Here is a 23,353-nt window from a genome sequence, read left to right as displayed (position 1 = left end):
GTTAGAGGGTGAACTTTCACCCAGTCTGAAGTCCTGAGCGCTCTGGAGCAGGTTTTCATCAAGAATCTCTCTGTACTTTGCTCCGTTCATCTTTCCCTCGATCCTGACTAGTCTCCCAGTCACTGCCGCAGAAAGAAAATTCCCACAGCATGACGCTGCCAACACCATGCTTCACAGTAGGGATGGTGCCTGGCTTCTTCCAGACGTGACGCATGGCACTCAGGTCAAAAAGTTCAATCTTGGTTTCATCAGACCAGAGAAACTAGTTTCTCATGATCTGAGTCCTTTGGGTGTCTTTTGAGCAAACTCCAAGCGGGCTGTCAAGTGCCTTTTACTGAGGAGTGGCTCCGTCTGGCTACTCAACCATAAATACCTGATTGGTGGAGTGCTGCAGAGATGGTTGTCCTTCTGGAAGGTTCTCCCATCTCCACAGAGGAACTCTGGAGCTCTGTCAGAGTGGCCATAGGGTTCTTGGTCACTTCCCTGACCAATGCCCTTTTCCCCCAATTGCTCAGTTTGGCCAGGCGGCCAGCTCTAGGAAGAGTCTTGGTGGTTCCAAAGTTCTTCCATTTAAGAATGATGGAGGCCCTGTGTTCTTGAGTCCTTCAAAACTGCAGACATTTTTTGGAACCCTTCCCCAGATTTGTGCCTCGACAAAATCCTGTTTTGTCAAGTTATAGAAACAGCTCAAGGATGGTCAATGGAAACAGGATGCACCTGAGCTCAATTTCGAGTCTAATAGGAAAGGGTCTGAATACTTATGTAAATGCATATATTTTGTTACATTTGCAAACATTTCTAAAAACCTGTTTTTTCTCTTTCTTGTTATGGGGTATTATTGTGCGCAGATTGCTGAGGGAAAAAATAATGGAATCCATTTTAGAATAAGGCTGTAACGTAACAAAATGTGGAAAAAGTCAAGGGGTCTGTGTGCTTTCCGAATCTACTGTATGTATTGTCATAAACAATTTAATTTGAATGACAATATTCGCCCGCAGTAGAACCTGACTTGGTGAAGTCCACAGGACAATAAATGAACAAATTCAACAACCATGTCTTTTTCACTAACAAATACAGTCATGGGTGGTAAATCTGCGATTCACCCGAAAGGCAAGGCACCTTGGGAAATTATATTGGAGGCGTGGCTTAGTGGGGGCATGGCTTTCAATTAGTTATTTTTGGTCACCAGTGAGTATAAGTGTTGTACCAGTTGAAGTGGTGTACGTTTATGTTCATTCAAGTTGAGCATGTCTGCTGCCAGTTCTGAAGTCTTTATAAATGCTGACATGAGATCATTCGATGATAGGAGATCCCGTACAGGGAAGAAATTAAATCTACTTTCATCTCTGTGTATATTACTGTGTAGTAGGATTGGAGCAGACCAACAACCAGACCAGGCATCATCAAGACCCAAAACAGCACGCACCTGAGCGAGATGGCCGGGATGAACCTAGGAGCGATGCGCTGCTACAACACGGTGAGGCTAAAGCTGATCCCCAACAAGGAGGCTGCTGAGGACGGAGCCACCAATCGCCAAGGAGCAGCAACAGCAACCATAACCGCCAGACCAGAAACCATGGCCCGCCTGGAATTCAGCAGAAACTGCCTGGTGAAACCCCAGGGGTCACAGGAATCATTTGAAGCCAGTTTCAAGACCCCCCAGTCACTAGAACAGTTCTGGTAAAAATTCAGAAATTGTAAAGATTCAGCCTCATTTAAGAGAATCAGAGCCTACCTCCTTTCTGACACAGAATCCAAGATAGTTACAGTACGGTTAACAATGAATGCATCCAGGCCTATGACACGCATGTTTGGTTAAGCAGGTTCGCCACCCTCAAGTCAGTGGCAAGGAGGGTCCTGGACTGGGGCACAAAAATGGCTGGTCTAGTTAAGACCACACCCAACCTGAGTGGGCAGAGTCCAACACCTCCCAAGCACCATCACGCTGGGGAACAACAGAGTCTCCGTCCACTACTACGGCATGACCAAACTGTGCAGGAACTGGACCATCTGGTCGAGGCCTGCACAGCCATCATCTGCAAGATCTGTAAAGACAAGCATCCCAACTCAGACTGTACCTCCACACGCCGCTGCAACCTGTGTGGGATAGGCGGCCACCTACTTCAGAACCTGCCCTAGTTCCTATGCCGGCAGAGCAAGGGACAGCGCCACCAACCCTAACCCAAATCCCAACCCCACCAACCCACTCCGCCAGACAACGAAGATCCAGAACCAGACCTTTCCACAGGTAATGCCCAACCCACTTCCCAATATGTCCCACTCCATCCAAGACCTTCCAGAAACAGCCCCTACCCCTGCCGGCCCCTCTATCTCTGCCCCATCCCAACAAATCCCTTCCTAGCCACCTCCACCCCCATTAAACCCCAGGTCAAAAATGACCAAATGATAACTCCTCCCCCTGCTTCTTAATGGCCCAGATCCATCCTCCTTAGCCCTCCCTACCCATAATCCCGCACAGCAGCAAGCTAGCCTCAGCCCAGACCCCTCGAACCCTCCAAACTGTCTTCACCCCTCCCAGCACCCTCAATTCTATCACCAAGTCAGTACAGGGGGCCACGAGGTATTCAGTGGGGAGGCACGCCAAGACCTGTGAACAGCCAAGAACCACCCAACAACACAAACGACCCGGTAGAAACCCCTCACCCACCTCTGCAATGAAATGATCAAACATAGACCTGGTTCAGACTAAAGATCACACCTTCAAGTGTGGATCCATATAGACACGGGCCCAGTGTTTAACACTGAAGAATTTGCTGTGTATGATTGACTCAGCTCTCTGGCCTGTTGGTTTTCTTCTATAGTGTGTGATATGCGTGACTTCAGTTGTTTACAGGGCTGTAATCGAGGCTGACATGACAGAACTGACAGCTCTGGTCTTGAAAGATAATGAGATATCTGGCAAGACCACATGGCCTCCCACAAACACACACACACACACACACACACACACACACACACACACACACACACACACACACACACACACACACACACACACACACACACACACACACACACACACACACACACACACACACACACACACACACACACACACACACACACACACACACACTTAGCAGATAAATGCCATGCTAGCAAACAGATGTGTGTGTTTGCTTGTGTTTGTAACTCACCTGACACCTTCGTTGAGGACATAGAGTTCATTGTCAGCCAGACCTTTCTTCTGGAAGACGGCAATGACAGCATTGTGGATGCTAGTGGACACACACACACAAACATCAACATGTACCACTCAGATTCCATTTACCCATGAAAATATATTTAATATTCATCTCAAGCACTGCAGCATACCTGTTCCAGGTAGAGTTGGCCCCAGCCCTCTTCTGTTTCTCTCCTCTCTCCTCCGGTGATCCCTTCTCACTCTTTCCTAGCTCACTAAGACTGGGAGAGCTCATCAACTTCAGCCTGTGTAGAGTTCTCATGACGGAAGAGAGCGAGGGAGAGAGAGAAGGACAGCAGACTAAGCATTGAGCTACAGCAAAGACTAGAAACTGAACAAGAAGTAGATCATTCAAATAGGGGAATAGAGAGAGGGGTGGGGGTGTGAAGAGAAGCGAAGAGTATGAACCAAGAGTGTAAAGTGAAAGACGGAAGAGAGACTGTGCATCTGGCCGAGGCAGAGACCAGAGCAGAAGACTCAATGTGACACTGAGGAGAAGAGAGAGAGGGGTGAGGGGAGGAGGAAGAAGGAGGGGCCATGGTCTGTGACTATTGCTTATTGTCTGAGGTCTCAGGAGAAAAAAAACAATACCATTTCCTTGCTCCCCTGGCTGAAGCGGAATTAGTGGAATGGTATCAAATACATCAAACACATGGTTTATTATGAGCCGTCCTCCCCTCAGCAGCCTCCACTGATACACACATACATGCAGACATACAAATACAATCAATTCATTCACAGCACAAAATCAAATGTGTATGGGACCGCAGAGAAAGGGAACTAATAATTATTTTTTTTGCTGTTTACCTGACAGCGACACCATGAGCTTAACAGGAAGAAGTCTAGCTCTTTGACAACAAAAACAGGGACCGGAAACAGTGACACAATAAGGCACAATGAGAGACGGTTTCCTGCATGGTAGGGGATGTATCGCGGGTCAAAAGATGCAACGAGACAAGCTAGGATAAAGGAAGTAGCCTCGTTAGGCTTCTAGGCTCTCCTGTTAGAAACACAAGACAGTTTGAGGTTAACAACAGATCTTGGATCAGATTACCCAACCCCCAATCGTAACCTTAAGCGGTCGTAGGATGAAAACGATCTGACCCTGTATCATTGGTTATGAGCAACAGGGCCGGGAATGAGACGAGAAAGCAATGCTCTGATGGGAGAAAGACTAAAAAGACAGAAGTGGAAATTACCGCACAGAAAAGAGATAAAATACAGTGATATGATTAGTGAGGGCAGTTAAAGGGTTGAAGTCTTGTTGGTTAGAAGGTTAGAGGTTGTCTGATTGGTGAAACGGATTGAAAATGTGTATTCTTATCGGTGGAGGGGTTAAAGTACAGTGTGAATAAATGCTTGTGTTTCTGGTCAAACCCACATAGTCCAGGAGAAGTCTGCTGACACCAGACCACTGAACAATAGACCTTTTCAACACCCCACTCCCACTCTCACAGACACAGGAACACACACAGGCATGGAGTACGCATAGGCATTTGGATAGACATAGAAACAAGCTCATACACACCAGCATGCACACACACACACGTGCACACAAGCACACACACACTCAAACACAAACACTACACACACAGGGTGTAACCACATTTTCTGTGCTGTTCTGATCTCTCTCTCTGTGTATTTCACTATACCTCACCCACAAAACCCCACACTCAGTCTCTTCTTTTGATTACTCCCTTTAGCCATTCCTGCAGAACTTTTCAGTAATAACTGATGAAACAACTCAGCAATGTTGCGTAAGGCCAGCAAAATGTTACACACAGTCAATGAGTCAAAGTTCAAATACCCATTAGCCAATAGGCCAGATGTGTTGCACACTTATACAGTCCTTAGAGGGAGTAGGGACAGGTGGGTAAGGATTGGATAACTATAAGCAATATGCTCAAATCTTACCCGTTGACATGCAAACTGGAGTTTCTGCCCTATCGCTTACACCCATCTTTTTTTATTTCCAGTTATTGCATGTTAGGTGTACCAGCCCTTGGTTCACTCCAGACCTGACTGCCCTCGACCAGCACAAAAACATCCTGTGGCGGACTGCAATAGCGTCGAACAGTCCCCGCGATATGAAACTGTTCAGGGAAGTCAGGAACCAATACACGCAGTCAGTCAGGAAAGCTAAGGCCAGCTTCTTCAGGCAGAAGTTTGCATCCTGTAGCTCCAACTCCAAAAAGTTCTGGGACACTGTGAAGTCCATGGAGAACAAGAGCACCACCTCCCAGCTGCCCACTGCACTGAGGCTAGGGAACACGGTCACCACCGACAAATCCATGATTATCGAAAACTTCAACAAGCATTTCTCAACGGCTGGCCATGCCTTCCGCCTGGCTACTCCTACCTCGGCCAACAGCTCCGGCCCCCCCGCAGCTCCTCGCCCAAGCCTCTCCAGGTTCTCCTTTACCCAAATCCAGATAGCAGATGTTCTGAAAGAGCTGCAAAACCTGGACCCGTATAAATCAGCTGGGCGTGACAATCTGGACCCTCTATTTCTGAAACTATCCGCCGCCGCCATTGTCGCAACCCCTATTACCAGCCTGTTCAACCTCTCTTTCATATCGTCTGAGATCCCCAAGGATTGGAAAGCTGCCGCAGTCATCCCCCTCTTCAAAGGGGGAGACACCCTGGACCCAAACTGTTACAGACCTATGTCCATTCTGCCCTGCCTATCTAAGGTCTTCGAAAGCCAAGTCAACAAACAGGTCACTGACCATCTCGAATCCCACCGTAACTTCTCCGCTATGCAATCTGGTTTCCGAGCCGGTCACGGGTGCACCTCAGCCACACTCAAGGTACTAAACGACATCATAACCGCCATCGATAAAAGACAGTACTGTGCAGCAGTCTTCATCGACCTTGCCAAGGCTTTCGACTCTGTCAATCACCGTATTCTTATCGGCAGACTCAGTAGCCTCGGTTTTTCGGATGACTGCCTTGCATGGTTCACCAATTACTTTGCAGACAGAGTTCAGTGTGTCAAATCGGAGGGCATGTTGTCCGGTCCTCTGGCAGTCTCTATGGGGGTGCCACAGGGTTCAATTCTCGGGCCGACTCTTTTCTCTGTGTATATCAATGATGTTGCTCTTGTTGCGGGCGATTCCCTGATCCACCTCTACGCAGACGACACCATTCTATACACTTTCGGCCCGTCATTGGACACTGTGCTATCTAACCTCCAATCGAGCTTCAATGCCATACAACGCTCCTTCCGTGGCCTCCAACTGCTCTTAAACGCTAGTACAACCAAATGCATGCTTTTCAACCGATCGCTGCCTGCACTCGCTTGCCCGACTAGCATCACCACACTGGATGGTTCCGACCTTGAATATGTGGACACCTATAAGTACCTAGGTGTCTGGCTAGACTGCAAACTCTCCTTCCAGACCCATATCAAACATCTCCAATCGAAAATCAAATCAAGAGTCGGCTTTCTATTCCGCAACAAAGCCTCCTTCACTCACGCTGCCAAGCTTACCCTAGTAAAACTGACTATCCTACCGATCCTCGACTTTGGCGATGTCATCTACAAAATTGCTTCCAACACTCTTCTCAGCAAACTGGATGCAGTTTATCACAGTGCCATCCGTTTTGTCACTAAAGCACCTTATACTACCCACCACTGCGACTTGTATGCTCTAGTCGGCTGGCCCTCGCTACATATTCGTCGCCAGACCCACTGGCTCCAGGTCATCTACAAGGCCATGCTAGGCAAAGCCCCGCCTTATCTCAGCTCACTGGTCACGATGGCAACACCCATCCGTAGCACGTGCTCCAGCAGGTGTATCTCATTGATCATCCCTAAAGCCAACACCTCATTCGGCCGCCTTTCGTTCCAGTACTCTGCTGCCTGTGACTGGAACGAATTGCAAAAATCGCTGAAGTTGGAGACTTTTATCTCCCTCACCAACTTCAAACATCAGCTATGTGAGCAGCTAACCGATCGCTGCAGCTGTACATAATCTATTGGTAAATAGCCCACCCATTTTCACCTACCTCATCCCCACAGTTTTTATTTATTTACTTTTCTGCTCTTTTGCACACCAATATCTCTACCTGTACATGATCATCTGATCATTTATCACTCCAGTGTTAATCTGCAATATTGTAATTATTCGCCTACCTCCTCATGCCTTTTGCACACATTGTATATAGACTCCCCTTTTTTTCTCTACAGTGTTATTGACTTGTTAATTGTTTACTCCATGTGTAACTCTGTGTTGTCTGTTCACACTGCTATGCTTTATCTTGGCCAGGTCGCAGTTACAAATGAGAACCTGTTCTCAACTAGCCTACCTGGTTAAATAAAGGTGAAATAAAAATAAAAAATTAAATAAAAATTGAGATGGCAGGGCAACTCTCCATAGTATCATCTGCCATCCACTACATAAGGAATCAGGCTTGGGGTTGATTTCAGACTGGCTATAGTTTTATGACCACCCTGAATGTTAATCCTTGGAGTTGATCCTCACCTCCTGATTGGATGATCGCTATTGTCCACATCATGGCTTGGGGGCGGGGCTGAGAAGGTGGTGAAGTTGAGTGACAGGGGCCGGGGGGAGGGGCGAGAGCCGTGCCGCCGACGGAGTCCATCCAACATCTGTCAAAGGAAACATTGAGAAAACAACAACATAAAAATTAACCAACAAGAAACTTCAAGAAACCCTTGACTCGCCAGGGTCTTTCTATTCAGGGTGGGGTCAGGGTGCAAAGTGACAAAGCATGCTCAGAAAGAACCATATTATACCGAACAGGCAATCCTCCCATCATATAGAATAAGGAATTGATTGTGTCTGTCAACTTAATATTCTATAGATTATTATTATTATTGTCACAGCAGCTAGCCAACCAAGAAACATTCAACACACGGAAAGAGAGAGAGTAGTCAAAACCACAATGAACTCTGAACGGCCTCTCGATACTGTTGAAGTAGCAGCCTATCATTTGAGACGTGTAACAACAGTGGAATTTTGAAATCAAAAGGGTGTGTAAGGCTTACTCAATACTCATACAAACTCATTCAGTCTACACACACAGAGATGCATTCAGGCACAAACACACGCAAACACACACACATACACACAAGGCCAGTTCCAGACATAAGCGGTCGCAAAATGGGTAGGTTTGCAGGAAATTAGCTGTAACATTGCACAATACTTCTCTCCGCCCATGGCAGAACGTGTAGAATTGCAAGATTTTAAAAAAAGTCCTCTCCACCATCAAGAGGGGGCCACAATTTGGCTGTAAAAAAATACAAAATAAATACCATTGCTAAATAATTGATGGAAATACTTGTAGATGTAAATACATTTGACCTTGTGCTTATTGGTCTATAGGTTAATTTGCATAATTTTGTGGAAGTCATTTATTTTTAAAAAAAAAATTCACCTTTATTTAACCAGGTAGGCTAGTTGAGAACAAGTTCTCATTTACAACTGCGACCTGGCCAAGATAAAGCAAAGCAGTGTGACACAAACAACAACAGAGTTACACATGGAATAAACAAACATACAGTCAATAATACAATAGAGAAAGTCTATATACAGTGTGTGCAAATGAGGTAGGATAAGGGGGGGTGAGGCAATAAATAGGCCATAGGGGTGAAATTATTACAGTATGGCAAATTAAACACTGGAGTGATAGATGTGCAGAAGATGAGTGTGCAAGTAGTGGTGCAAAGGAGCAAATAAAATCAAATAAATAACAATATGGTGATGAGGTATCTGGATGGGCTATTTACAGATTGGCTATGTACATGTGCTATGATCTGTGAGCTAGTGAGCGAGATATGAGTCTCCAGCTTCAGTGATTTTTGCAGTTTGTTCCAGTCATTGGCAGCAGAGAACTGGAAGGAAAGGTGGCCAAAGGAGGAATTGGCTTTGGGGGTGACAAGCGAAATATACCTGCTGGAGCGCGTGCTGCGGGTGGGTGCTGCTATGGTGACCAGTGAGCTGAGATAAGGCGGGGCTTTACCTAGCAACAATTTATAGATGACCTGGAGCCAGTGTGGTAGCCAGGTGGAAAGCATGGCCAGCCGTAGAAAAATGCTTTTTGAAATTCTCAATTATCGTAGATTTATCGATGGTGACAGTGTTTCCTAGCCTCAGTGCAGTGGGCAGCTGGGAGGAGGTGCTCTTATTCTCTATGGACTTTACAGTGTCCCAGAACGTTTTGGAGTTTGTGCTACAGGATGCAAATTTCTGTTTGAAAAAGCTAGCATTTGCTTCCCTGCCTTTGTATTGGTTCCTAACTTCCCTGAAAAGTTGCATATCACGGGGGCTATTCGATGCTCATGTAGTCCGCCACAGGATGTTTTTGTGCTGGTCAAGGGCAGTCAGGTCTGGAGTGAAGCAAGGGCTATATCTGTTGCTGGTTCTACATTTTTTGAAAGGGGCATGCTTATTTAAGATGGTGAGGAAGACACTTTTAAAGAACAACCAGGCATCCTCTACTGACGGGATGAGGTCAATATCCTTCCAGGATACCTGGGCCTGGTCGATTAGAAAGGTCTGCTCGCTGAAGTGTCTTAGGGAGCGTTTGACAGTGATGAGGGGTGGTCGTTTGACCATAGACCCATTACGGACGCAAGCAATGAGGCAGTGATCGCTGAGATCTTGGTTGAAGGCAGCAGAGGTGTATTTGGAGGCCATGTTGGTTAGGATAATATCTATGAGGGTGCCCATGTATACGGATTTGGGGTTGTACCTGGTGGGTTCATTGATAGTTTGTGTGAGATTGAGAGCATCGAGCTTAGATTGTAGGATGGCCGGGGTGTTAAGCATGTCCCAGTTTAGGTCACCCAACAGCATGAGCTCAGAAGATAGATGGGGGGCAATCAATTCATTGTCAAGGGCACAGCTGGGTGCATAAGGTGGTCTAAAGCAAGCGGCTACGGTAAGAAACTTGTTTCCGGAGAAGTGGATTTTTAAAAGTAGAAGCTCAAATTGTTTGGGCACAGACCTGGATAGTAAGACAGAACTCTGCAGGCTATCCCTGTAAATTTCTTGTCGGAAAATGTTATAGTTAGGGATTGAAATTTCAGGGTTTTTGGTGGTCTTCCTAAGCCAGGATTCAGACACGGCTAGGACATCAGGGTTGGCAGAGTGTGGTAGGGCAGTGAATAAAACAAACTTAGCGAGGAGGCTTCTAATGTTAACATGCATGAAACCAAGGCTTTTACGGTTACAGAAGTCAACAAATGAGAGCGCCCGGGGAATGGGAGTGGAGCTAGGCACTGCAGGGCCTGGATTAACCTCCACATCACCAGAGGAACAGAGGAGGTGTAGGATAAGGGTACGGCTAAAGGCTAAAAGAACAGGTAATCTAGTACGTTCAGAACAGAGAGTAAAAGGAGCAGATTTCTGGGCATGGTAGAATAGATTCAAAGCCTAATGTACAGACAAAGGTATGATAGGATGTGAATACAGTGGGGGTAAAGCTGTGCATAGAGTGACGATGAAAGAGATATTGTCTCTAGAAATATAATTTAAACCAGTTGATGTCACCGCATGTGTAGGAGGTGGAACTAAAGTGTTAACTAATGCGTATTGAGCAGGGCTAGAGGCTCTACAGTGAAATAAGGCAATAATTACTAACCAAAACAGCAATGGACAAGGCATATCGACGTTAGGGAGAGGCATGTGTAGCCGATTGATCATATTAGTCCAGTGAATGGCTTCAGGCAGCTAGCGGGCCGGGGCCAGCAAGCTAACAGAAGGGCCTTTGAGGGACGTCGCAACGGAAGAAAGTATGTTGTGGCCCCCTCGTGCTGTTACATCGGCAGACGGATCAGCATGGCTCTGTGTGGTAAACCAGGCCAATTGGCAAAATAGGTATAGTGGGCAAAGAATTTGTCCGATGGGCCTCTTAAGCTAACAGTCCGATGCGCTCTAGACAGCTAGCTGGCCGTGGCAAGCAGGCTAGCGGGTGTGCATTCAGGGGACGTCACAATGGAGGAGCCAGTTGAGAAACCCCCTCGGGTGAATCAAGTCGGTAGTCCAGTCATGATGGGTCGGTAGGGGTCCAGGCCAATCGGCAAACTAGGTATTGAAGCCCAAGGAGTGGCTGATGGACCTCTTCGGCTAGCTGGGAGATGGGCCTATCAGATGGGCCTAGCAAGGCTAGCTCCAGGCTAATTGCTTGTTGCTTCGGGACAGAGATGTGAGCCAGGAGTGGCCACTCGGATGGCAGCTAGCTAGTTGTGATGATCCAGGTGAAAAAAAGGTGCAGAGCTTGCGGTAGGAATCCAGGGATATGGAGAAAAATAAGTACTATGTGCTCTGGTTTGAGTCGCGCGCTGTGAAGACTGGCGAGAGTTGTCTGGGCTAAAGGTAGCTGATGACTGCTAGCATTGGCTAGCTGACTTCTGTTGGGGATTCCGGTTCAGAGGACAGATCAGTAGGGCTCCTTGTGGTAAACCAGGCCAATTGGCAAAATAGGTGTAGTGGCCAAAACATTTGTCTGAAATTTGTCCGATGAGCCTCTGAAGCTAACAGTGCTCTAGACAGCTAGCGGGCCGCGGCTAGCAGGCTAGCGGGTGGGCATACAGGGGACATCGTGAAGGAGGAGCCAGTTGAAAAAACCCTCGGGCGGAATTACGTCGGTAGTCCATTTGGCATATGTATTTTAATTAGCCTTCATGTATCTTACTTATCCAACACAACTATTACACACACAGCATACAAAGTATATTTTGATTAGTATTTCTACTGCAGCTGGTTGCTGCTGGAGTAAATCATTTCTCAACTGATAATTTAATGCTCGCCTCCGATTCACCATTTAGGTGAAGGCAACAGACTATCAGTGCATTAACATGTGAGCTGGAGGCATACTTAATTGTTTGAAACCGGCAAATTTTACTTAATGTTATGAGGCATGTCTACTTACCTTGCTTCAAAGTAGCCTATAGGCATAATCCGACGATGGAGGCAATTATTTTATAAATAGCCTACTTCATAGGAAGCATCTGTGTTTCAAGTTTGTGGAAGCTTACAATTTATCCTACAATTTTACCTATCTGCGTACTAGTAATGATTGAATATGCACATTTTCGTGGAACAGTTTCATTTCAATGATAATGTTTTCATTTCTACAAATCCCTGTCACTTAGTTAATCATACAAATCTACATTAAAGTGATAAAAATCAAATGCGAGACCACCAGCCTATATAGACACATTGATACACCTTGTAGGTGTATCCTAGTCATATCAGCAACTCATTCTTGCGGTTGTATCTTTAGATTCCTCTTCTTTCTAAGTTTCTAATGGAGATTTTCATCTCTGTCAAATACAGAACCGCTCTCATTTTGGCAAATGTTTGAAAATTACGTTTTATTGGCTGCTTCATTACAGGAATTGCATATTCTGTTAAGATGAGTTACCATAATCTAAATGTGATTTCTGTCATTCTAAGCACCGTGGATGGACGCCCTAATCGGTTATGTACCCAATGCATATGGGTCCGGTAAATCTCTCACAGAGTGCAAATTACACCATGACATTCAGGGAGTCTATTGAGTGCACTGCTTGAACACATTTTATGGGCCTAATAATAAAGACATGATTAAAATGGTAAAAATTAAATAGCTTTAATTGTGGTATGAACACAAACACTCAAGATATTTTCATCTGATTGTCAAACAAATCACTTCAAAAGTAGGCTACCTGGCACCTACTTCAAAAGTAGCTCAGGTAGTGCATGTTCATCCACACCAAAATAATACCATCACCCAAACTGCATGTATACTTGCCATTTGATCAATGGAAAACATCTGTTAACACCAAAAAGTGTTCCTAATGACATTCAATGTTTGTCATTGATTAGGCATACATAAATTGATGCGTCTTGCTGACAAATGTACCTTTTTTTTTGCAGTCTGAAAGTCGGGACACCTGAAATGGGGCTGAAAATGTCCCGGGAAAAACAGGATTGTCACCCTAACACACATGGTCAACTTACAAGACTAGGCTACAGTGTGTATTACCAGGAACTTCAAACAGGCCTACCAGTAGCCAGTGATGTAGTGGTGAAAAAATAGGTGGTTAAACTCTGATTGCTGGTTGTGGTGAACAAAGTAATGCTCCCTATACTTTCAATGCATACTTTCCTGTGGGCCGGCTAAGGAGTATTGGTGTCTCTGAGGGGTCTTTGTCCTGGTTTGGTAACTACCTCTCTCAAAGAGTGCAGTGTATAAATTCAGAACATCTGCTGTCTCAGCCACTGCCTGTCACCAAGGGAGTACCCCAAGGCTCGATCTTAGGCCCCACGCTCTTCTCAATGTACATCAACAACATTGTTCAGGCAGTAGGAAACTCTCATCTATTTATATGCAGATGATACAATCTTGTACTTAGCTGGCCCCTCCCCAGATTTTGTGTTAAACGCTCTACAACAAAACTTTCTTAATGTCCAACAAGCCTTCTCTGCCCTTAACCTTGTTCTGAACACCTCCAAAACAGGTCATGTGGCTTGGTAAGAAGAATGCCCTTCTCCCCACAGGTGTGATTACTATCTCTGAGGGTTTAGAGTTTGAGGTAGTCACCTCATATTTGTACTTGAGAGTATGGCTAGATGGTACACTGTCCTTCTCTCAGCACATATCAAAGCTGCAGGCTAAAATTAAATCTAGACTTGGTTTCCTCTATCGTAATCGCTCCTCTTTCACCCCAGCTGCCAAACTAACCCTGATTCAGATGACCATCCTACCCATGCTAGATTACGGAGACATAATTTATAGATCGGCAGGTAAGGGTGCTCTCGAGCGGCTAGATATTCTTTACCATTCGCCCATCAGATTTGCCACCAATGCTCCTTATAGAACACATCACATCACAGGACTCTATACTCTTCTGTACTGGTCTTATCTGTATACCTGTCGCAAGACCTGCTGGTTGATGCTTAATTATAAAACCCTCTTAGGCCTCGCTCCCCCTATCTGAGATATCTACTGCAGCCCTCATCCTCCACATACAACACCCATTCTGCCAGTCACATTATGTTAAAGGTCCCCAAAGCACACACATCCCTGGGTTGCTTGTCTTTTCAATTCGCTGCAGCTAGCGACTGGAACGAGCTGCAACAAACACTCAAACTGGACAGTTTTATCTCATTCTCTTCATTCATGGACACTCTTACTGACAGTTGTGGCTGCTTTTTGTGATGTATTGTTGTCTCTACATTCTTGCTCTTTGTGCTGTTGTCTGTGCCTAATAATGTTTGTACCCTGTTTTGTGCTGCTACCATGTTGTGCTGCTGCTATGTTGTGTTGCTATCATGTTGTTGTCATGTTGTGTTGCTACCATGCTGTGTTGTCATGTGTTGCTGCCATGCTATGTTGTTGTCTTACGTCCCTCTTTATGTAGTGTTGTGTTGTCTCTGTCGTGATGTGTGTTTTGTCCTATATTTTAATTTAATTTATTTTTAATGCCTTTTGGTAGGCCGTCATTGTAAATAAGAATTTGTTCTTAATTGACTTGCCTAGTTAAATAAAGGTTAAATAAAACAAAATAAATGCATTTTTCTGAAAAAGATGGGTAAACAGTGTTTACTTGCGTTTACCCTCCACTAGGCCTCCACCACTGCTGCTACCCTCTCAGCCGAGGCAATTTTACACACATGAACACACGCAGAACAGGTAGCCTACATTCAATACAATACATGAGTTGAATCAAAACATGTTTGAATGCTTCTAACTGAAAGACTATAGGCCTACTGTCTACTGTCATTAACATACTTGTTGGATGGATCGGATGCGCATTGGTGTCTAGCTGTAGGCTAGTTGTCTAGTGATATTGTCGACCATCATCAGCTGATCCAGGAAATTAAAAAAATATTGATAAAAAAATAATAAAACTAAATAAACGGTCTGCTACTTCTGGCCACAGATGTGGAAACACCAGTACCTGCGTGCACCTGAAAAACAAAGTAATGAGCGCTCTATAAACAGCTGACCGACAAAAGCAAACAATAATAAATCAACTGATAAATCTAATGTATTGGAATAAAGGCTATGTTTGTCATGTCAAACAAATGGTGAAAATGAGGAAGTACAAAGGAAAATCGATGCATAAAGGAGCTCAGATGAGGATGAAATTCAGCACTACTGAGTGGACAGCACCACCACATATAAATAAATGGCTTAAACCATGACAGAGAGGTGGGGGCATTTGTTTAATTTGGAAGCTTTTATTTTAATATTTACCATTGCATCTTAAAAATACAAAAATTGTTAAATGTAGAGACCCCCCCAAAGGTAGACTTTTGTTGTATTTAGGGAGGCTAACGTCTCATTCAGGGGAGCTGAGCCCTCCCTTGCTCCCCCGTAATATGCACCCTGCATGCAAACACACACACCCTCTAACAAATGAAAATACAAGGTTTAGTTTATAATCTTTTGCATGAAGGAGCATGTTCTCCAGGCAGCAGGGAAAACACAGCTCTCCTACTAAGGCAACATCCAACTCTTCCCTGACTACACTATGGAGGTATTCAAAAAGCGAGCATAATTAAAGAAGGTTAAATCTGCCCTCTACAATGCTGAAATAAGATTCAAACTACTCTACCCGGCGAGTCTCAAAATCACCAACAAAGACTGGGACAAAACCTTCCAATCTGGCCATGACGTGAATAGATACTTCAAGGAGGAATTTTCTAGTCCTCACAGAATAAGATAAGCTATTTCCTACATTTCATTAATTCCGTAGCACAATGACTCAAGCCTACATGGGCTAACCTCCTTGCCTGATAATAATAATATTGAAACAGAACTTGATAAAAACTGAACTGATTATGGCAAAGCAACCCCGCTGATACAGTATCAGTCAAAAGTTTAGACACACCTACTCAAGCCAGGGTTTTACTTTATTTTTAAAATATTGACATTGTAGAATAAAAGACATCAAAACTATGAAATAACACATATGGAATCATGTAGTAACCAAAAAAGTTTTAAACAAATCAAAATATATTTTATATTTGAGATTCTTCTAAGTTGCCACCCTTTACCTTGATGACAGCTTTGCACACTCTTGGCATTCTCTCAACCAACTTCATGAGGTAGGTGCCTTGTTAAAAGTTCATTTGTGGAATTTCTTTCCTTAATGAGTTTGAGCCAATCAGTTGTGTTGTGACAAGGTAGGTGTGGTCTACAGAAGATAGCCCTATTTGGTAAAAGACCAAGTCCATACTATGGCAAGAACAGCTCAAATAAGCAAAGAGAAATGACAGTCCATCATTACTTTAAGACATGAAGGTCAGTCTATCCGGAACATTTCAAGAACTTAGAAATGTTCTTTAAGTGCAGTTGCAAAAACCATCAAGCGCTATGATGAAACTGGCTCTCATGAGGACCGCCATAGCAAAGGAAGACCCAGTTACCTCTGCTGCAGAGGATAAGTTCATTAGAGTTACCAGCCTCAGAAATTGCAGCCTAAATAAATGCTTCACAGAGTTCAAGTAACAGACACCTCTCAACATCAACTGTTCAGAGGAGACTGTGTGAATCAAGCCTTCATGTTTGAATTGCTGCAAAGAAACCACTACTAAAGGACACCAATAAGAAGAAGAGACTTGCGTGGGCCAAGAAACACAAGCAATGGACACTAGAATGGTGGAAATGTATCCTTTGGGCCGATGAGTCCAAATTTGAGATTTTTGATTCCAACCTCCGTGTCTTTGTGAGACACAGAGTAGGTGAACGGATCTCTGTATGTGTGGTTCCTACCGTGAAACTGCCTGCTTTATTGTTAACTGTCTCCTGCATTCTCTCTCTTCGTAGGAATTAAGTAAAAATGTAACTTCTGCATTATTTAGGTGTGGTAACTTCCTTCTTGAGATATTTATTTTGGGACATATTGTATTTTGCATTTTAAATTATTATTACTATTATTTTTAATATTCATAATACATTTTTGGGGTGCCGAATAATATTGCTGGCGGCCCAGATTTGGCCCGCGGGCCGCCAGTTAGGGAGGTTACGTAGGTTATGTTCGTCATTTTCCCATGGAAATATCAAGTTCATATTCGCAAGATTGGGGAAGTAGGCTACTAAAGACATGTATACCTAAAAAAAAGATTAAAGCAGAGACAAATTAATTAAACACAAAAGATTTCCAAAGACAAATATTAAACAAAACTGTAGCACTTTAGAAGAACAAAAAGCAGGCGAGAGAGAATGCAGGAAACAGTCAACTAATAAAGCAGACAGTGGACCATTTGGTGGTGCTGAAATGTGAAGCTGCAACCGTAGCACAAACAATAGGTCTGGTGTTCTGGTGCGGAAAATATAGCTAACTTGTTATGCAAGTGGCGCACAGCAACAGATGGAAAGAAACTACACCAGCTGAGTAGTTAATTTAAACAATCATTTTTATTGGTGGAGAAATTACAAGATTATGTTATAATACTGTAATTGCATCAAATGATTGTTTTATGCAACAGAATAGAAGGTTCTTAGAACTCTATTGTGTCTGTGTGAACTGAAAGTGGGCCTCTGGGAGATTTAATACTGACAGTTATCCCTCAGCTTCTTGATGAAATCTTACATCACCTCTGTGACAATACTGCGGCCTGGTCCCTCTGCCTGTTGTTTGTTCAGTGTGCTGAAGTGCAGTAGCCTGCCAGTCCAAATTGAACAACTCAAGTTTCCTAGTAAAGGCCTCACATTTTTCCACCACGTCCACAACTGTTTTCCCTCTTCCTTGTACCTGCAGATTTAGCCCATTTAAGTGACAGAATATCACCAAAAAAAGCAACACTGGAGAGGAATTCCTATATTTCCAAAATACGAAGGTGGTCAGCTGCTGCCCTGATTTAGATTTTTCGGAGAAAATCCCCAACCTGGTCATGCAGCTCACAGAACTGCTCCAGCTCTTTTCCTTTACTCAGACAGCGCACATTGCTGTGAGCCAGGAGATCATCGTGGGTGGCCTCCTCAGATTCTGTCACAAGCTTGTGGAAAAGACGGTGTTGGGTGCTTGATGTCACCGGTGGCCTAGTGGTTAGAGCGTTGGACTAGTAACTGAAAGGTTACAAGGTTGAATCCCCGAGCTGACAAGGTAAATATCTGTCGTTCTGCCCCTGAACAAGGCAGTTAACCCACTGTTCCTAGGCCGTCATTGAAAATAAGAATTTATTCTTAACTGACTTGCCTAGATAAATAAAGGTCAAATAAATAAAAACCCTGACAAAGTTGATTATGCAGCATTACTTTATCCATCACCTATTTTAGCTTGCCGTTTAGTCTGGTATGGGGCTGTTACAGTGACCGTATTACCGCCACAAAAACTGTGTGACGGCCTCTATTAAAAAGAGGAGGTTCCCAACAGCTTTCTGTAGGCTAGGCCTACTATATTTATTTCTCAACCTTCCTAATATTAAGCACATTGCAACTCTTTAAAACAGGATTATATGAAAATTGACCATGGGAAAAGCGTCCTCCATTCACTATTTAAGTGCAGAGATAACATGTATTTTTCCCCTGCCCCTGTTTCGAGACAAGTGCATGATAATGGTCCATTCTAAATTAAAACAAATTTCACACATATATTATTTTGTATATGTAAAGACAAGATTAAAATGACACCCATCTTGGGAATTTATCTTTAGACCAAGCTTAACTCGATTACCGAGAGGGTTACGGTTTGAGTATAGACTAGTACCTCATCACAGAGGGTTTGAGTAGATACTATGCATTTCTCTTGCTGAATTCTTAACCATACCATGTGGTTAAACTCTTAGACTATCTAACCGACAGAATAAGAACAAATCTTTGATACTAATTACTAGTCTGCAGCTAGGAATTCGGTATCATTGAACGCGAAGACCCACAACCGCCGAAACACCTATGCTATAACGACATTGCTGAATGTTACTCTGAACTATCCATTCTAACCATGGCAGAGAGAGAGAGAGAGAAAGAGAGAGAGCGGACAAACTCTCCAACAAAAACACACTTTCCAACAGAGATCAAGACGACATACTGAGCGTAAATATCTATATTGATTGCAATTATTCCCGAATGAGTGTCACGTTCTGACCTTAGTTCTTTTGTTATGTCTTTGTTTTAGTATGGTCAGGGCGTGAGTTGGGTGGGTTGTCTATGTTCCCTTTTCTATGTGGTGTTTTTGTGTTTGGCCTGGTATGGTTCTCAATCAGAGGCAGGAGTCGTTAGTTGTCTCTGATTGAGAATCATACTTAGGTAACCTTTTCCCACCTGTGTGGTGGGGGTGATTGTTTTCTATTTTCCATTTCAGTGTTTGCACCATTCGGGACTGTTTCTGTTTTCATTTTGTTTCTCTTGTTCTTTTTGTATTCTGTATACATTCTCATTAAATTACATTATGGATACATACCACGCTGCACTTTGGTCCTCCGATCCTTCCTACTACTCCTCGTCAGAGGAGGAAGAAGACCGTTACAATGAGTGAGCGTTCATGTGCAAAGGATTAGCATTTCAATTGTTATAATTATCGACCACCCATACGTAGAATGTATGCACACATGACTGTAAGTCGCTTTGGATAAAAGCGTCTGCTAAATGGCATATATTATTATTATTATTATTAACTTTTTAGTGTCTACCGTTACAACGAGTGAGCGTTCATGTGCAAAGGATTAGCATTTCAATTGTTATAATTATCAACTTTTTAGTGTCTGTTATCTCAGTCGACCCCCACTTCCATTTTGTCCACCGAGCCGCGATGCCGGTTTAGCCCACTAGGGCACATCCGCTATCATTTCCTTGTAACTATATCTACTGTTTGTTTATGCATTTCTGTGATTTATTTAGTTAGTAAATAAATCATTTAAGACAATTGATGTATGGATGGATGACTCATAGTGAAGACTGGGTTCGTGCAGATAACCAACAATTTACGACGTTTGGAATGAGACTAACGTGAGGTAAAGAATAATTCATTAGTTGGAAGACTAATTGATCAGATATTAAAATATATGAAAGTTATATTAGGAAAATTATAACTTTGTAATCAAAATATCTTCCTTGGTGCCCGACTTCCTAGTTAATTACAGTTACGTGATTAAGTTAGTTTAATCACATAATAATTACAGAGAATTTTTGATAAAAATAAGTCTTCAGTTTAATAATGCCAAAGACACGACAGGGAAGAACATTTTCAACATAAAAATGCACCTTTATAATAAAATAATTACATGCATAATCTCATTTGTGATCACTTTTGATAATGGTATTTTCTGCTAATGGAACATTTGTGCTTATAGCCTACTGCCGAGTGCGCAGTAGGCTTAGAATGTGAAGAAATGGTTCATCAACATTTTAAGGTAAATGTTCTCATCTGTTGCATCAGGCTCATTTCTTAATAACAGGTTTTTTGATGCTAGTGGTTGTATTAATTTGGGAACTATCGCATCCTGCAACTGTCCCTCAAATATGTTTGGAATATTTATTTCTCGCACAGAATAGAATAGGTCAACTTTTGTACTATGGGTGATAGTAGATTGACATAGGCTAGTCCTTTTGCTGAAGAAAAGTAAATATGAACTGTTCTTCCAATATCTTCAATATGCGCCTCTGAATTGGATAAGGACGCACACAGTTGCGTCCCCGATGTGCCTGTCTTCACTTGTAGCTTGTGACAAAGACCCGATCACGTGACTGAGAGCCATATGAGTGAGAGGTGCACTGGCACACAACGTGAAGAAGGGAATTATAATTATTATATTCAGCCTAAGTACATAATGGCCAATGTCCGCAAAAGGCATGGATTGTTTTAGGGGGATTACGGACTCACAAAGGGGATGCAGCCGGGAAATTTTAGGCATTAGCTTGCAGTTTACACTTGCATCGGGCCTCTGTCTGGGGCGGAAAGGCCCCCCTTGGGTTGTGCCGTGGCGGAGATCTTTGTGGGCTATACTCGGCCTTGTCTCAGGATGGTAAGTTGGTGGTTGAAGATATCCCTCTAGTGGTGTGGGGGCTGTGCTTTGGCAAAGTGGGTGGGGTTATATCCTTCCTGTTTGGCCCTGTCCGGGGGTGTCCTCGGATGGGGCCACAGTGTCTCCTGACCCCTCCTGTCTCAGCCTCCAGTATTTATGCTGCAGTAGTTTATGTGTCGGGGGGCTAGGGTCAGTTTGTTATATCTGGAGTACTTCTCCTGTCCTATTCGGTGTCCTGTGTGAATTTAAGTGTGCTCTCTCTAATTCTCTCTTTCTTTCTTTCTCTCTCTCGGAGGACCTGAGCCCTTGGACCATGCCTCAGGACTACCTGACATGATGACTCCTTGCTGTCCCCAGTCCACCTGGCCGTGCTGCTGCTTCAGTTTCAACTGTTCTGCCTTATTATTATTGGACCATGCTGGTCATTTATGAACATTTGAACATCTTGGCCATGTTCTGTTATAATCTCTACCTGGCCACCCCACATAGCCTGGTTCCTCTCTAGGTTTCTTCCTAGGTTTTGGCCTTTCTAGGGAGTTTTTTCCTAGCCACCGTGCTTCTACACCTGCATTGCTTGCTGTTTGGGGTTTTAGGCTGGGTTTCTGTACAGCACTTTGAGATATCAGCTGATGTACGAAGGGCTATATAAATACATTTAATTTGATTTGATTTTGATTTGAAAGTACCATGCTTTCTTGTCTCAAAAGTGGTTGAAAGTTTGCTACTGTATGCATTTCTCTAGCGCATCAATATGTGTGGTGTGTCATGCTTGGCGAACGAGACAAATGATGGTGCGTGAAAAAAAACTTAAACAGTGCATTTGAAAGTATTCAGACCCTGTCCATTTTTCCACGTTTTGTTAAGTTACATTTTATTCCAAAATTATTATTTTTTAAATCATCACCATAAATCTACACAAAATACCCAATAATGACAAACCGAAAATAAAAATCTGAAATACCTTATTTACTTAAGTATTCAGACCCTTTCATATGAGACTTGAAATTGAGCTCAGGTGCATCCTGTTTCCATTGATAATCCTTGAGATATTTCTATTTGATTGGAGTTCACCTGTGGTAAATTCAATTGATTTGACATGATTTGGAAAGGCACACACCTGTCTATATAAGGTCCCACAGTTGACAGTGCATGTCAAAGCAAAAACCAAGTTATGAGGTCAAATTAATTGTCCTGTAGAGGATTGTGTCGAGGCACAGATCTGGGGAAAGGTACCAAAAAATGTCTGCAGCATTGAAGTCTCCAAGAACACAGTGGCGTCCATCATTCTTAAATGGAAGAAGTTTGGAGCCACCAAGACTCTTCCTAGAGCTGGCCGACTGGCCAATTTGAGCAATCAGGGGAGAAAGGCCTTGGTCAGGGAGGTGACCAAGAACCCGATCGTCACTCTGACATACCTCCAGAGTTCCTCTGTGGAGATGGGAAAACCTTCCAAAAGGACAACCATCTCTGCAGCACTCCACCAGACGGAAGCCACTTCTCAGTAAAAGGCACATGACAGCCCGCTTAGAGTTTGCCAAAAGGCTCAGAACAAACAATATTCTCTGGTCTGATGAAACCAAGATCAAACTCTTTCGCCTAAATGCCAAGCGTCACATCTGGAAGAAACCTGGCACCATCCCTACGGTGAAGCATGGTGGGGGCAGCATCATGCTCTGGGAATGTTTTTCAGCGGCAGGTACTGGGAGACTAGTCAGGATCGTCATACCCAAGAAGATATATTTGCTAACGTTGCTTTGTCATATGGGGTATTATGTGTAACACTATTTAATACATTTTCGAATAAGGCTGTAACGTAACAATATGTGGAAAAAGTCAATGGGTTTGAATACCTTCCGAATGCACTGTAGCGTACTGTGTAATTTATTAAATTTAGGAGCTAAAGGTTGTCAGCACAGTGTTTCTAATTCGGGTTGACAATGATATTCTAAATGTCTTTGTGTGGTTACAATGTCATCTTTAGTACACAACATTTTCTGGATTGCAGAGACATTTATTGAAAGAGAGAAATTAAACTAGAACGACATCTAATAACCTTCTAATTTCGGATGCTTTCTCATTTCTGATGCATGGATCTCATCAATGTATTTTCACTGTTATCAAAATATCTAATGGTAAGCGCATACAGCCACTCATCCTACTTGCTTCATAGTGTGCATTCACTACATGACAGGCACGAGCACGTAGATCTCTTGCACTAAAC

General features: G+C 43.5%; 1 pseudogene across 1 annotated transcript in view; it reads right to left on the bottom strand.

Annotated features, from left to right (window-relative positions):
• Window positions 1-23,353, bottom strand: part of LOC124035842 — a 57,870-nt pseudogene that overhangs the window by 18,655 nt on the left and 15,862 nt on the right. Inside the window, exons 2-4 of the transcript XR_006838807.1 lie at window positions 7,693-7,820; window positions 3,337-3,462; window positions 3,159-3,239 (exon numbers count right to left, since the gene is read on the bottom strand). The product of XR_006838807.1 is annotated as a proline-rich protein 5-like (transcript). The remainder of the gene's footprint in view (window positions 1-3,158; window positions 3,240-3,336; window positions 3,463-7,692; window positions 7,821-23,353) is intronic.

This window comes from Oncorhynchus gorbuscha, linkage group LG01 (genome assembly GCF_021184085.1).
Source record: "Oncorhynchus gorbuscha isolate QuinsamMale2020 ecotype Even-year linkage group LG01, OgorEven_v1.0, whole genome shotgun sequence".
Taxonomy (NCBI): Eukaryota; Metazoa; Chordata; class Actinopteri; order Salmoniformes; family Salmonidae; genus Oncorhynchus; species Oncorhynchus gorbuscha.
Note: the sequence above shows the minus strand (reverse complement) of the source record. Positions and strands in the feature narration are given on the sequence as shown.